At 39.8% G+C, this 16,671-nt stretch overlaps 1 pseudogene; it reads left to right on the top strand.

Moving 5' to 3' along the window:
* Positions 1-1,040: 1,040 nt before the first annotated feature.
* Positions 1,041-1,364, top strand: LOC144773800 (SNARE-associated protein Snapin pseudogene; annotated as a pseudogene).
* The last annotated feature ends 15,307 nt before the right edge of the window (positions 1,365-16,671 follow it).

Below are 16,671 nucleotides of genomic sequence, written 5' to 3'. Positions count from 1 at the left end.
CTGGCTTTTCATGGCAGTTGGAAAGGGACATGCTACTATCTACAGCAGTGCCTGTGCAGGCACTTCCTCCATTGTAGGGATAGAATTCCGACCACCACCCCGACGGGAACTTGGATCCTGTCGAAGGCGGCTGTCTTTCCCCCCGCACCTCTGTGCTCTTGCCACCAGTATTGCAATACAGCAGTAGGGCTGATGGCCTGGATGTCGAGTGGACTGCCACCGATGGTCTGTTAGTGGCGGTCCACCCGCCATCATAATGAGGCCCTTCGTATTGAGCCATGTAACAAATAAGGTGAGTACATCTATACTCCCTTTCCAAATCAAAACAAAATATACCGTTCCAAGTCACTATGTTGTCGGAAATGAGTTATCAGACAAAATAGTTGCAGTTTCAAAGATATCCATGAACAAAATTGTAAAGTTGGGAGCATAGACTGCTACCATTGATATTCCCTTAATCTGCTGGCCAAACGCTCCATCAAACTGAAGAAAAATTCTTGGTATGGTCAAAAGGAGTACTTCAAGAATTAAGTAAGTTGACACTGTATGTGAGCATGCACCCCTCTCAAGAGTTTTGTGAATAACCTCTGTCTAATCACTTTGAGTGACATTCGGGTATAGGGATTCTATATCTTGTGTATATCTAGAGGGACACATGTAATGCAGATAAAAGACATATGTTCAATCTGGTTAATCAGGTGCATGCTATCACTAACATAACATTCTGTGATTGGCACAAAGCCCTTAATGAAAAAATTAATGTAACCGCGAATGGGTACAAAAATAGAACCACATCCAGAGATTTATGGTCTCCCTGGAGGTGATGTTTGATTTTTATATATTTTCGGTAATGTATAAATTACCGGTGTCCAGGGGTTTTTTGTATTCAGAAATAGATACACATTTTTGCTAATGAAACCTGACTCAAGGCCTCTTCTCGTTGTGGTGGAAATCTTAGTTTGAAGCTCTTTAGTGGGATCAGTCGCCAGCCTCATTTTTCATTAAGGACTTTGTGCCAATCACAGAATGTTAGGTTAATGATGGCATGCACCTTATTAACCAGATTGACAGTCACTTTGTCATCGGCGGAGGGTACCCCTACGGGCAGAGAAGTGTTTGCCGAGGGTCTTTTGGAGCTGCTGCAGCCCGCCGTGCAGCAGTTAGATTCTCACGTACACGCTGTCAGAGAAAGCCAGGTGGATTTGCGAGAGCACATTGACAACCTAGCTGCAGAGCTCTGCAGGATCAACGAGGACCAGAAAGTGGCGCTGGACCTGGATCCCTATGTAAAGAAGTTATTGAACACCAGGCGGAGAGTGGTTCTGGTCAATAATATTTTGCAGAATGCCCAGGTGAATATATAGTTAGCATAGATCGCTGGTGGAAGCGTGATTTTTAGTAGCCCTTCCTTTGGTGCAGGAATTTCTCAACTTGCAGAAAGAACACAGCAGCAGTTGTATTCTAGAGCCCTAGGAGAATACTGAACCAGTACATGAACCTGCTTGCTCCTGTTTGTGCCCCCTGCAGACTCTGCAGGTTAATGTCTTCATCTCATTAAATAAACTGCACTCTGACACCGTAGAGTGTGTTTTGTGCTAAGCATAGCCACTGATTAATAAATGACCATAAAAACTTACTGGGGCATTGTTGCTGATATTGTGGATGCAATTTCCCGCGCCCGGAGGTGCTTTAAACCGGACAGACTACCGGTGGAGCGAGTGTCTCGTAAAAACTTACTGGGGCATTGTTGCTGATATTGTGGACGCCGACAGCCATCCAGTGTCCCTGCCCTGCAGTCCTCCCGCCAGCGCATCTCTTCATCTTCGCGGCTGCAGTGAGGAGGGCTGTAATCACCAGGGGGCATAGCGGCAGAAGCCGCCGACGCAATTTCCCGCGCCCGGAGGCGCTTTAAACCGGACAGACTACCGGTGGAGCGGGTGTCTAGTAAAAACTTACTGGGGCATTGTTGCTGATATTGTGGATGCCGACAGCCATCCAGTGTCCCTGCCCTGCAGTCCTCCCGCCGCCACATCTTTCATCATCGCGGCTGCCGTGAGGAGGACTGCAATCACCAGGGGGCATAGCGGCAGAAGGAGTTGTCTCCTACACCTGCGCTTACAGCGCACGTTGATACAGTGATATTAGAGAATACTAATATCAGTACTAGTGACCCACCAGGCAAAAGAAAACGAGGAGCTAGTCCATTAAAGAAAGTCACGGCAAAGAAGCGAAAAAAAAACACAAATGGTACCCCGACAGCCTGCGCAGCCCCTCAGTTCACCTTTAGTAGTAAGTGACAATCCTCAATCAGTCACTCAAGGTTGTAGTGAAGAAAGGCTTCTAGAGAAAATGGAAAAACTGGTTAGATCGTTGATGCTACCATTAATTGAAAGGACGAAATTGATTAATTCCAAATTAGATCGTCTGGAAAATTTAGTTTCTGGAAATACAACCACACTAGATACTATAACAACAGCCCTAAAGAGTTCAAAGGCCTCACTACCTACTATTGTTCCACCTAACACTGTCCCTAGCAGTACTAGTGTAACGATGCACACTAATATCACTGCACTTCCAGTTACCCAACCTGCCATAACTACCACAAATAAAAGTATGCCAGACAATAACTTACTGGGGTCTGCTAGAAACAAAGCTGCGAGGACAGGCGCTACGGCGAAGAATCAACTTGAGCCGCGCGTTCAAACAGCGGAAATTCAGCCCAAGGGACAGGGTTTTATGATTAATAAACGAGTTCCCTGTGTAAACCTCCCTCCCGAAGCAGTACCTTACACAATTATTATGGTGGGAGTTCGCGGGATTGGAACGGAGAAGCGGGAAACAAATAGGGACTTGAAGAATAAAGTCACTCATTGGCTTACTACTAACAGAACACTCCCCCCCTTCTCTAGTACGGAGATACTAAATGTTAGGAGGGTAAGCTGGGTAGGGAATACTGCTAAGGACCTGGAAGGTGATTGCGTCATTGTGTGCTTTAAAGATCCCTGGGCGGTTGATTTTATCCGTAGGGAACCAAGGTTTGGGAGAGAGGGGGACATCCAAACGCTAGACCTAACCTACTTTTACCCTGGCATAAAACATGGCCCACCCTTCCTCCCGCGCCACCCATATAGAAGGGAGCCATATGCAGCAATTGCCTTTGACAGGGCCACGTCCCAAATACCCCTATAAAATCGATTTGAGCCCTTTTCAAATTTAGAGGGGGTAGACTGACTGTCACATAATATTGATCCTGCTGAAGCCATTGAGCCTAATAACAAAATGGTTTGGAGGAGTATGAAATATGGAGGGAATTTTGAAATACCTAAAACGGTTCAAGTTTTAAATGATGGTCAGGAAGATGAAGAGGTAGAAGGCCATGAAGCTGGGCAGGTTATGGATATGTTATATCAGCACCCCGTTAAAGGAAAAACAGATAACAGAGGAAACATTACGAAAGACATTGCCCAGAATGTAGATTCTCCCATTAACTGGGATAGAAACCAAAGCGAGTTGGAAACAATTACTAGCATAGAGGCGAATGCTTCATTACAATATAACAATACGCCTGTAATTGATATCACTCACTCTACCAGTTCCAGGTTACCACCTCTACATCAATCAGTACATGAAACTGGAGATGGATTGAATATTTTAACCTGGAATATAGCAGGCATAAATAGCAAACTTAATACTCCTTTTTGGAATGATTTTATTACCAAAGGCCATGACATAATATGTCTCCAAGAGACATGGCATAGAGACCAAATCACCGTTGAAGGCTACACATTCTTCTATATAAATGCCGAAGATTCCGTTGCTGGAAGGGCCATGGGTGGCCTGCTGACCCTGATTTCTACTAGGCTTACAGAATTTAAAATAGGTAAACGCATTGATGTTGGCCCTTATGCCCTTATGACCTGTCTTGAGCACCAAAAAACTAACGATTTAGTGATTGTTAATTTTTATAATAACATTTTCAATGCCAGTAGAGACTTTGTGGTACAGGCTATAGAAATAGCAATAGATAAACTTCTTGTAGAGTATAGAGATTGCCCAGTCATACTCTGGGTAGGAGATTTTAATCTGCAAGTTTGTGCAGATGCCCAGAAGGGGATCTGCGGCACCATTTATGATCATGTGGACAGAAGTACAATAATTTACAATCATTTTCCACATGACACATACGGGCTGGCATTGAATAGCTTTGCCACCAAACTAGATTTGGAACTTTTGGACTGCTCTAAAAAGAGGGGTAACATTAGATGTCCAACATTTAAGGGAAGGAACTCCAATTCCAACATCGACCATATACTAGTTTCGAGTGGTACTGCATACTGCGATCTATGGATAGAGGAGCAAGCAGTGAGTGATCACAATAGTAGCTCACTGATATTACTTGGCTGGGGATTTAAAACTCAAATCTATAGTAAACCGACACAGGAAATTACGGCCTCTAGACCAAATGGACAAAGAATTAAGTGGGCTAAAATCAATCCCAATAAACTCCTTGCAGAAGTAAATGCCAAGTGCGGTGCCGAAATAAGTTACTGTCTTAAGGACGTGATTAACCCTGAAATCATGTTATTTAAGATCAAAAAGATCAATGTAACAATAGAGGGCCTATTGACTGGTAAGAACCATAAATATAGAGCTAAGCAATCGGGCTGGTTTAATAGAAATTGCACAGAAGCCTTGTCTTCACTAAAACATGCGCTGCTAATTAAACCAAGAGCCCCGGAACAAATTAGGGAAAAGCGGCATGTTTACAAAGCAGCTTTAGTAGCAAGGAAAAAACAGTTACAAGACGAGGCATGGCAACATTTAGACATGGCTGCAGCCACAAAAAACAGCAAATTACTGTGGGAGACAATTAACTGCCCATTTTTAAAGAATGACACTATACCTGTAGTAACTTCCAATGTTAATTGCAAAGCATGGATAGAACATTATTCTAAGGTTTTTAACTCAGATATACAGTTTTTAGATACTCCTGGCCTATGGCCGACCATTCCGCTATCCATCACTTTGATTGAGGTCCAGGCAGGACTTGAGAAGAGCAACTGTGGCAAGGCCCCAGGACCCGATGGTGTACCCATAGACCTATATAAACATGAAATGGACCTATGGGCACCCATCCTAACACGCTTCTTTAATGTTGCAATTGAATTCGAACTTCCTCAGACCTGGGGCCAATCATTTATTGTACCACTTTTTAACCCCTTCAGTGCTAATGACAAGGTCAACTCGTCATGGGTTTTACCTGCCCTGTGCTTATGACGAGTTGACCTTGTCATGAACAATGGGAAAACGGAGGATTCAGCGCCCAGCGGGAAAACCCCCTAGCAGCCAAGGTGTTAAGAAAGGTTCAAGGTCAGAGGCATGCAACTATCGACCCATCTCCCTCCTTGATTCATCGATAAAAGTACTAAGTAGAGTTCTCTTAGACAGAGTGGAAACATGGGCAGAAGAGGAATCTATTTTATCACCAGTACAGTATGGTTTCAGGAGGGGGATTGGCACGATGGAGCAATGCATCAACCTTGACCTTATAATTAATAAATATACAACAGTTAAGGAAGGAAGCCTTTTTTTATGTTTCGCCGACTTAAGTTCTGCTTTTGATTTGGTTGAACACTCACTTTTATGGCCTATACTAATAGATATGGGTGCACCCAAAGAGATCATATATTTTCTTGCCAGATTATATGATACACTAACATGCAAGGTACGTTATGGGATGGCTGGCGAGTGCACCCCTTATTTTAAAGTTAACAGAGGCATAAGGCAAGGATGCGTCTTAGCACCACTTCTGTTTTCATTGTTCATTAATGAGATAGATGCGACTCTTAGAACGTCCGCTGTGGATGCGCCATATATCAATGGTAAGCCCATTCCAATTCTGCTTTACGCGGATGACGCGGTCCTTTTATCGCGTACCCAAAATGGTTTGCAACATCTCATTGACACATTTTCTACATTTATAGTTAAACGGAAATTGGTAATTAACAAAGGTAAAACGTTTACAATGGCATGTGGGAAAAAGACCAAACAGAACAGGACCTTCTTTTTAGATAACGTTAGGTTAGAACCCGTTAAGAAATTCTGCTATTTAGGGATGACCTTTTCTGGAGACGGGGGATGGACCAGCGAACAGGAGTGTGTACAGTTAAAAATGTCTAGGAACACCAACATCATATTTAGATTCGCAACTAAATTGGGGAACCGCAGAATAAAAGAAATGATCCATATCTACATTGTGAGGTGTTTGTCATCCGCACTGTACGGGGCCGGTGTGTGGGGACATAACATTAACAGCTGTAAGCTGATTCAACAACAGGAAAATAATTTTTTGAATGGCTTAATATGTACCCCGGCATCAGCTTCCATTGAAATCATACACAGGGAAGTAGGCTTACCCTACATTGGAGACTTAGCCGCATTACGTCCACTTTCCCTATGGAGGTGTATATGGTATAAAGCTGAAACAGAATTCACCCAAACTGTAATTAAAGATTGTTTAAAATTGGAACATTACATGCGCATTCCCTGGTTTAGGCACATCCGGTTTTGGTTCATGTCAGTTTTTGACTGTGACCCTTTTTTGAACCCGGAACTGGGCATCCCTTTCTCAAAAAAAGAGCTAAAAGATCTGTTTCTCGAAAATGCAGAGAAGGCTAGGGTCACCAGATATGCAAGTCAACGTACATATGCATTTTATAAAGAATATAATGCTAAAGAAGGCCTCCAGCAATACCTGACAACTGTTACTAGAAGTTCCCATCGTTTTGTACTGACATGGCTGAGATTAGGCACTGTGCACCACCTTGTGTCTTTTCCCCACATTGGAAGGAATAGCGTTTTGCCATGCCCATGTAATGGGACATCCAAACAGAGTTGTTGCCACTTTATGCTTTTCTGTAAATTTTATATTTCTTTCAGGAAATTATATTAAGAGCCTATGTTTTTAAAATATAATAAAAGAACTACTAAAGATGCCCTGCGGTTAATGTTTGAACTGAATAGTACGGATATATGCTTTTATGTAGCTACCTACATTTTAAAATGTGTTTCCAGTAGGAAATCGATCATTATATGACTTAGAACAACATGATTCCACTGTAATTTTAACAAATTTGTATATTGTCGTTTGAATTGGTTTTTAATACTGTATTGAATATTTAATTAAGATGAAATCTGTATAATTATCATTTTAACAGAACTTTTTAAAATTAGAATCTATATATCTATAATGAAATCCGTACTAATGCCATTTATATGTGTCATTTTAATTTTACTTCTTAAAACTGGGATTGTTTATTTCGACATTATATTCAAACGTCTTATGGAATTAATGTAATCAACTACTCGTAAGATGTTATGATTGAAATCCTGTAAATTTTGCACATTTAAAAAATGTTTACATTTACCCTACTTATGGAGCTATAGTCTATGCCCTTGTTTAGCATGGTAATTGTACCTCCAGGAAGTTTTATAATGTATACATTTTATTCTTCTGTCTGCTATATGGTTATATTTTATATACCGAATAAAGCATTTGAAATTGAAAAATTTACCAGATTGAACATATGTCCCCAGAGCAATGGAGACTGTTACCTCCACGGGCCATGAGAGGGTGGCCCTGAAGTCAAACCTGTGTCAAGGGTCCCAAACCACTTTGCAACCTACTCAGCTCTGCTCCCCTGCTTTTGGCCCCTGCCTGTATCCTTCCAAACCCGAATATAGATTTGAGCCTTTCCCTTCCACAACACATTTAAAGGGATAACTGTGATTGGAGGAGGAATTTTTAAAGGTATGCCCCCTTTGTAACAGTCTGCATAAAAGCTCCCTGGGATAAGGTCAAGCCCACGTTGGCCTTTAGGAGCCAGGGTGAACCCGATGGTGTAGCATGCAACTACTAGAGTGGGTAAGAGTTACATAAAAAAAGGAACTTCATTTCCCTGCTCTTATTAGAGTGGTGCTTTGATATGACATGTGATCCAATTGTTTCCTTGCATGTACAAAGATAGTCTAGAGGGATACTTTTTAGGTCAAACGTGTACCTTGATGTAGCCATATGATTCAAATTGCCACTCACACAAATTATTTTGGTAGGACGCTTACCACAATGCATGTTACAGTTATTAAAATATCTTTGTTGGTTTTCAATGTTGGCATGGCGCACTGCATGGAATAAAGTGATCTTGCGACAGCAATTCCTGTGTAATTGTCACAGGTGATCTCGGAATGACTTGTGCTTTTTGACCACTCGGCATGCCACTCACATATTGTGGACGAATCACGAAGCATAGCATGGAACTCCTAAGTTGTGCACCATATTTATACCAATTGTAGATACTACATGGAGTCTTCAGCGTGTTTGAGTCACAAGTGAGTCAAGAGTGTCCACTGCATGGAGACCATGCTGCATATAGTCCATAGTTATTCTAATGACCACAACTCATTTTTCCTGCTTTTTCTTTTTTCCCCTCCACTTACCTTCTTCTTTACCCCCCCACACACATCTTAATTGTTTTTACACGTTATAATTTGTATTTACTGATTCTTATATTGATTTATGTATCCAGGCAAACATTGTACTATCTTAATGATGACCCCATATGTTTAGTGGATCGAAATAGCTTCAACTAAATCACTGTGACCCGTCTGATTCTGCAAAAATAGTTTCTTGGGTGCAGTATTGTTGTCTTTGAAAGAAGTGTGACTTTTGATTTTATGTAACTCTCGACATCACAAATCTTCTTTTGCCTGTGTGTTTGTGTAATACCAGTCCTGGTGCACCCTGTGGGGGTACATACACCCACAAGCCAATTTGAGCTTTTATTCAAATAAACTATTGTATAAATAATTGATTGAGTGCTTCCTGGGCATTATTAGTGTATACACAGAGTACCACTCTCTTTTATGTATGCTTAAGGACCCCTGTCCCTTATAGGTTTCACTACCCTCGGTCCCGAGTTATCCTTGGGCTTCTCTTGTCTGGTTTAAATAAAATATATAACCACAGCAATTTGCTAAATAAAGCAGCAACATACAACAAGCATTGGCAAAGCCGATAGGTCTGAGGTTTGCTGCCAGACTTTTGAATTTCTTAATGATTTATTTTGTTTTATTATTGTTTTTGCAACAAATTAGTATTGTGGAGACTGCCGGACCTCACCAATATAAAACAGGCATTGGCAAAGCCAATAGGACTGGTGTTGGCTGCCAGCCTTTTGACAATTCATTTTGTAATGGTTTTATCAATCTAAAAAAAATATTGGCAACAGGCAAAAATTATTTTTGATCTCGAAAGAGCACATATTACCATAGTACTTCTTGACACTGAAGGAAACTACTTTGTGTGTGGATGTGCTCCTTGTGGAAGGGCAGCATGCCGTAACTCATAGTGAAGTCAGCCAGTGCCTGAATATGGCTGACACATTGGCCCTTGATGCATGTTGAACACAACCACAGATGAATAGCTGAACTATGGCTGAAACCCCTTATAAGAAATTATGTCATACACATAAATTTAGTAAAATTAAAAGGTCTTAGCTAACACAGAAAGTTTTAGACCTGTCAGCCTTAGGGTGGTCTTCCCCCCAAAACCTTTTGTCTACTTACCTCCAATTTTACTGGATTTCGTTTTTATTGACCTTAGGACTCAATGCACTTTACCACTGTAACCAGTGCTAAAGTGCTTGTGCTCAGTCTCCTAAACATGGTTTGATTGGCATATACCTAATTGTCATATTACATTACTTCTAAGTCCCTTGTAGAGTGGTATACCATATACCTTGTGTCTGTAAATTAAATGCTGCTAGTGGGCCTGCAGCACTTGCGCCACCCACTTAAGCAGGACTATAAAACATGCCCCAGGCCTGCCACTGCAGCATGAATGCATTTTTGCACTAGCATGTCAACTTGGCATTTAAACCCCCTTTCCAAGCCTTAAACTCACTTTTTATTACAAATAGTCACCCCTAAGGTAGGCTTTAGGTATCCCACAGGGCAGGTTGCTGTGTAATTAAAAGGTTGGACATGTACTTTTAAGTTTTACATGTCCTGGTAGTGAAAAACTCCTAAATTTGTTTTTTACTACTATGGGGTCTAACCCTTCCATAGGATAACATTGGAGATTCATTATTAGATTTAATTAGTGTAATTTCCAAATGGTAGCAGGTAGATATCTCTTGTTTGGTATCTGTACAGTTGTAATGATAAACTCTCTTTAATGGTGAAGTTAGATTTTTCATTACAATTTTGAAAATGCCACTTTTAGAAAGCTTCAGTCAATTCAGATATTGATTACCCAGTTGCCTTGTGAAATACAGGGTTGCTCTGTTGTGTAAAAATACTTTAAGAAAGTTGCAACTTTCCAGCCCTTTACCCTTTGTGTCTGCGGCCTGTCTTGGGTCACATAACTGGGTGTAGCTGACAGTTAGACTTTGTGAATTCCTCCCAGACCATCACACAACAGAGGGATTAAATGTGCCTTAATGGGTCATCAACTGGTAAGATGGGGGCAGAGCTGAGCACAGCCCCCACTTACACCTGAATAGGCTATGCCCTGTCTCCACACAAAGGGCCTAACAACCCTGCATTGTCACTTCAGCCAGCTTGGAGCCAGGGCAGGGGATTCAGGAAATTCAATGCACTTAAAAGAACCTTTTCAGAATTGTCTCCCACCTTGCATAAGTAGGGCACCAGGATATAAATATAGGACATTCAGACCCACTCTTTAGTTCATTATTAGACCTGCAGAAGTACTCCCAGGGGCCTGCTGCTTTGACCTGCTATGCACTCTGCCTGACTGCTGCTGTACCTGGAAGGACTGCTTTGTTGCTTGGAGACTGCCTTGAATCTTCAGAGGCCAATTCTGCTTTTGAGTCCTGCATCTTCACCTGCACCCAGGATTGCCAGACGTGACTCGAAGGGTTAGTTTCCTGGCCTCCTGTTCAAAGCAAAAGGGACATAAAGGCTCCCATCATTTTGAACCTACACCTGGCCCAGCCTGAGTCCTGGACCCCCTAGAGGTGCCCCACCAGTCCTGGACCCTTGGTTTTGTGGTGAAGGTGGGCAGATGGCTAATTTTCAACACAGAGAACTTCAACAAAATTCTGCCAAAAGTGATTTAAGAACTTGGAGGAGAAGAGATCAACTTGCTCACCTATCTGCCTGAGGTGCATGACCGGTCCAATTGACCTCGTAGCTTCTCCCTCTACATTCTTCTCCCCAGCTGCAAATCCTTTTCATCAGTCCTTTGCCTAAACGATATCTGACCTTGTGAAACTGTCTTTGGCTCCAGACCTCCCCCTGCCCAGCTGGTGATTTGTGACTTCTATTTTGGTGACCAAGTCTGAAGGTAAACATCTTCACCATCACTTTCCTCCATGGCCATGTGACAAAAATGCTCCCTCCTCATACACTCCTGTAGCCTTTCCCGCTGAACTTCTATCTTCTTAGACATTTTTCTTCAAGAATTTCTGAAAGTATGCGCTGACGTGCCCCATTCTTTCTCTTTTATCCGAACAGCACTCCATTGTGCTTGGCCTTAACTTTTGACTTTTATCTGGTCTTGCACAACTAGATGTCCTCAGTTGGCGCTGTGATCTTTTAGGCACTTGATTCCATTAAAAACTTTAATAATTCATAACTGTGGTTCTGCTGATTGTATTTTTGTTGTTTAGGTATCAAATAATTTAATAAAAATGACTCTATTTTCTAAATTCATTTGGGACTTTTCATGTGTTGTGTTTTCACTTTATTACTGTTTGTGTGCTGCACAAATACTTTACTCATTGCTGCTAAGATAAGACTGGCTGCATTTTGTGTTTACAAGGTACAGGTTAATTTATTGACTTTGGGTGGTTCACCCTGCAAGGGATTGTGGCTGTTGCTTGACAAGGGCTCACTCACTAAAGAACGAAAGAAAGAAACAAACAAACAAACAAACAAACAAACAAACAAACAAAAAACAAAAAAACAAACAAAGTAAGAAAGAGGAGGAAATGAAAGAAGAAGGAAGGCAAGGGAGAAAGAAAGCAAAAACGAAGGGAAGAAACAAAGAGAAAATGTGTTACACTCCTGCAAATTAGACAATAAATGCTGATTTTCTTCCAGGACAAAGCTTTTTAAAGAACTATTGTTGAAACTGAGTCCAGAATAATTGTGTTTTGAGGAATTGTCTGCTAATGAATTTGTTTTCTTTAATATTGAGGTATTTTGTTTGTGGTGCAAATTTAAGATAATGAAGGCTGGTTTTCATCCTGGACAAAGTTTATTAGAGAACCATTGTTGAAACTGAGTCCAGAATAAACGATTCTGAAAAATGGTCTGCTTATGAATTTCACATGCTATTATATTGAAGCCTTGAAATTGTGTTATGTACACACAGTAAAAATAGGTGAACTCAATACAAAATAATTCCAAATAGAAACAATCTGGTGTGCTGTGAAATATATAGGCAAAGGACATTCCAAAAGGAGTTTACAACAGCATTCACAGGAGACAGAAACTAATAAAGCTGGAATGTGCCCTGTGTTGACATCTGCTAGAATCCACGCTATCACATCAGGCTCTAAACACAATGGCAACAACAAAGCAATTTTAAAGTAAAAACATAAACACTGGCACTAAAGGGAAGCTACTTTGTGGGCAGATGAACTGATTGTGAGAGAGCAAAATACTGTCATTCAAAGTAAAGTTAATCATTGGCTCAAGTAGACTAACCCATGCCCAATGCTGTAAGCTGTAGTGGGAGGAAGCAGCATGTCACTGACACTACAGCAGACCACTGGATGAAGGAAGCTGGCTAAAAGCCCTTTTAGACAGTGTATTAAACCAGTGCTTTAAATGGGAAAAAATAAGTGCAGGTACTCAATAAATAGAGGTGTGGCAAGTGGGCGGGCTAGGGGCGAGGCTAAGGGCAAGATAATGATCATACATAATGACTTTTGTACTAGTTGCAGCACATATTAAAGCACACGAGAAATGCGTTTGTGTCAATAAAACAGATTAACTTATGACACATAATGAAAGCTATGATGGCACTTTCACTGGACTGGTCGCTGCACACCTGATTGACAATGCAAGATCTATCTAGAGATCCTGTCCTGTTAATCATAGAGTGACAAAAGCCCTTTGAAATCCCTGCAGTTTGGGGAAATTCAAATGGGCACTGAAACTCTGCAAAAGGCTACGTCACAACTCGGTTCATTACAAGCTCCTCGGAAGTAGAGTGGCATCCACCCTGCACTGGAGGAGAAACCTAACATGCACCTGCCATGCTGTGGCTCATGGTACCGGTACTCTCCCTGGCTACAGAGAAGTGCCGGTACTCAGTACCTGTGAGTACCGGTGATCCAGCGCTACTCCAAAAATAATTTCTGAAACCATATCACTTATCCCTAAAACATCAGAACATACATTCACTCACCAGTGGGGCCCATATCACTGTGAGCTACACACACACACACGCAGTCTTCTACCTCACTCTAGGGATCAGTGAATCTCAATGGAGAGGTGCTGTATCATAGCGAAATGTTTAAATTAAAACTAAAATGTATACTATTTACATCTGCAGCTTTAAAGAGTTTACCATGGTTTTATCATTAGAAAATATGCATTTAGACATATCGCCATAAGGGTCGATGAGTCTGCTAGTAAGAAAATTAGGCGTAGGAAAACTCAAGACCAGCTTTAATTTCCCATTTATCTAATTTTATTAAAGCAATCTTAACATGTCTAAAAGTCTCTTTTCTTTATTTATTTTTTAATCTACAAATGGCATTTGAACGAAAACTTAGTTCAAACAGTTAATTTCATTTATTTTAGAAAAATTCAGTTATCAACGTTAACATTTTAGGTTCAGAACGCAAGTATTAGCAAAAGACAAATAGTTCCCAAAGTCCATTCTCCTAACTCTCTAACTAAATCCCTCACTAAAGTACCATTCCTGCAAAGAAAGTCATAAGTCAAGGAAAATAGTCTTACATCACATGAACATCAGCAATCCAACAGCATCTCTGGAGGAAATTAAGAAGTTTTTTACTCAGTAAAATCAGCACTTTTTATACCTTTTTCACAAGCTCTATCTATCTAAAAGAGAAACTTTTAGAGAAAAGTCGAGTCCTCATTGGTCAATTCGGGGGTGGGTGAGCATAACCTCATCGTCGCATTATACATTTTTCTTCCTGTCAGGGGTTTTTAATGCCCCCATTGTCTTTCTTAGTCCGACTTAGTCGAGTTTCCTTAGTTTGAAACTTCAAGAAATGTTCTCACGTGGCCACAGCGGCCTTGAACTGCCTTCCGCACAGGCCCAAGCAGCTCGCATTCATTCTCATCTCTTCTGCTGCGCATGCGTTCTGCCTTTGGCTGTCACAGTAAACCAGTGACTCCATTTTGTCACAGGCCTCTCGAGTCAGAATGGGAACTATCATACAAACAAACACAAATAAACGTTAATTCTAGAAAAATAACTTTTCTGTTTATCTCCCCCTTACTAAGGTTATCCCTATTAGTAGTTACCTAGCAAATAAGCGACACTTATGCGTGGTATACTCACTTTAGGTCCCGTTTCTGGCCACAAATAAATAGACAAAAGCACATTTATGCGTCATTCTGTTATATCAATGCAGCATATTAGTACAGGACATGACAAAATTACATAGTTAGTTAATTATAATTGCAACATAAGCAGAGATTAGTTTCCCACGTATGTGTATGTCCAAGTTTTTATTATAGGTTGATTATTTCCATGCACCATTCTATTAGTTAAAATTACATGTTATTGAAGTGTGACTTCACAAGGGGTATACAAAATTTTGTTTCTCCACCTTGCTCCATCAACTCCCCCCTTTGGTGATTTATCACCAAATATTTTCAAAAATTTTCACATTTTCTTCAAAACATGTTCCAGGTTCTTCAGGTTAATAAGCCTTTATACTTTAGTATCCTTTTCTTTAGTCTCTTTAAAAATCTTTTCTCGGAATTCCTCCATTTCTATGTCACCCTTTTCTCTCTCCCTTTCTCGTTTTATTCCTGAATTATCTTCTTTAATGACTTTCTAACATTCCTTCTTTTTCTGTATATGCAGCATAATCTTATCACTAAAATAGCTAATAGTATGACTGTTACTAAAATTAGTATTTTACCTATAATTGAACTACCTATTTCTTGAAACCAATGTTTAACTGCTGTAAAACCTCCACCAAGACGATCAAGAATACCATCAACCTGCATTGGTTAAATTTCTCCATGCAACTTTGTAATGTTTGTTATGTACTTTTCAATGTTCTGACTTTTATCTGGATTATAGGCACAGCAATGCTGCACCTTCAATATACCACAGACTCCTTCTTTTGCCAATATAATATCAAGAGCAAGACGGTTTTGCATTACCATAGTTCTCATAGCAATCATTTCGGTGTTTACCATTAGGAATCCACCTGCTGTATCTTTAGACAAACGATCTACTATTGTTGACAATCTTCGAATTTGATTTGCATTGAAAGATATTCCCATTGCTGGTATCAGTGCTCCGAAAACAGATGTATGACGTTACAACGCATACTATTACAATGCACGCTTTTACAACGCATTTTTTACAACGCAAGTACCTTTACAACGCCAAACTTTACAACGCATTTTTTTACAACGCGAAATAGTGAATGTAATGTAAAAGTACCTTTACAATGAATTCACTTATAATGCATACCGTAACAACGCATAAAAAAAAAATAGGGGTTTTGGGTGGGGAAGTGTATTAAAATGTGGAAAGAAACTGAACGTAAATATAACGAAATGCAAAGCTTTTTTTTAATTAATACTCAATTATTAAAATTAATACTCGACTATTTAAAAAAGTACTCGCTGCTTTTCAAATAAATTACTTTTTTTAACAAAATTATAAAGATTCAAAAAAAACATAACCGATACAAGTAGCAGATTAATAAAATTACTATTGGTAATTACAAACAGTTTTCATTCAAAAAGTCACCACTTTAAAAAGTCTACAAGATGTAATTGTCCTACTACTGTTTTCATGAAAATAACACCACAACACGATTTACAAAATGGATGCCAAAACGGAACGTGAAAGTTAAAACAACACTTTTTTAAAACAACATTTTAAATTTTAAGTTTCCACAGAAAATTAAACGATTTTAAAAGCACATAAAAACGCTGTATTTCTCAATAATTATAATGACACTAAGAAAAAGTTATAAATACGAGCAAGACACCATTTTGAAACCAGTTGATTATCAACTCCCAGAGTGACCAGAGGCCAAAATCTGACCCTCTGACCTACTCACCGAGCTACGACCTGAATTGATTCTAAAACAAATATTTTCCGAACCTCAAATAAGTGTACAAACAAATACCAGCAATTTTAAATTAAAAGGAATAAAAATCAGTATTATTAGTAATACTTTTTTAAATATAATTTACAGATATTTCAAACTTTCCGGAATAGACAAACGATTTTCAAAGGGGCTAAACAACTTACATAAAATATGTAAGTACATATACATATTAATCTATATTTTTCAACATTTATTTAATTTACAGCATAAAGCTATTAGTAAAATAAAGGTCACTGAAAGTAAACCTTTTTAAAGCCACAATATATTTTACCGTTCCACTTTTTTAAAAGATATTAAAATAGAG

Source organism: Lissotriton helveticus, chromosome 8 (genome assembly GCF_964261635.1).
Source record: "Lissotriton helveticus chromosome 8, aLisHel1.1, whole genome shotgun sequence".
NCBI lineage: Eukaryota > Metazoa > Chordata > Amphibia > Caudata > Salamandridae > Lissotriton > Lissotriton helveticus.
Note: the sequence above shows the minus strand (reverse complement) of the source record. Positions and strands in the feature narration are given on the sequence as shown.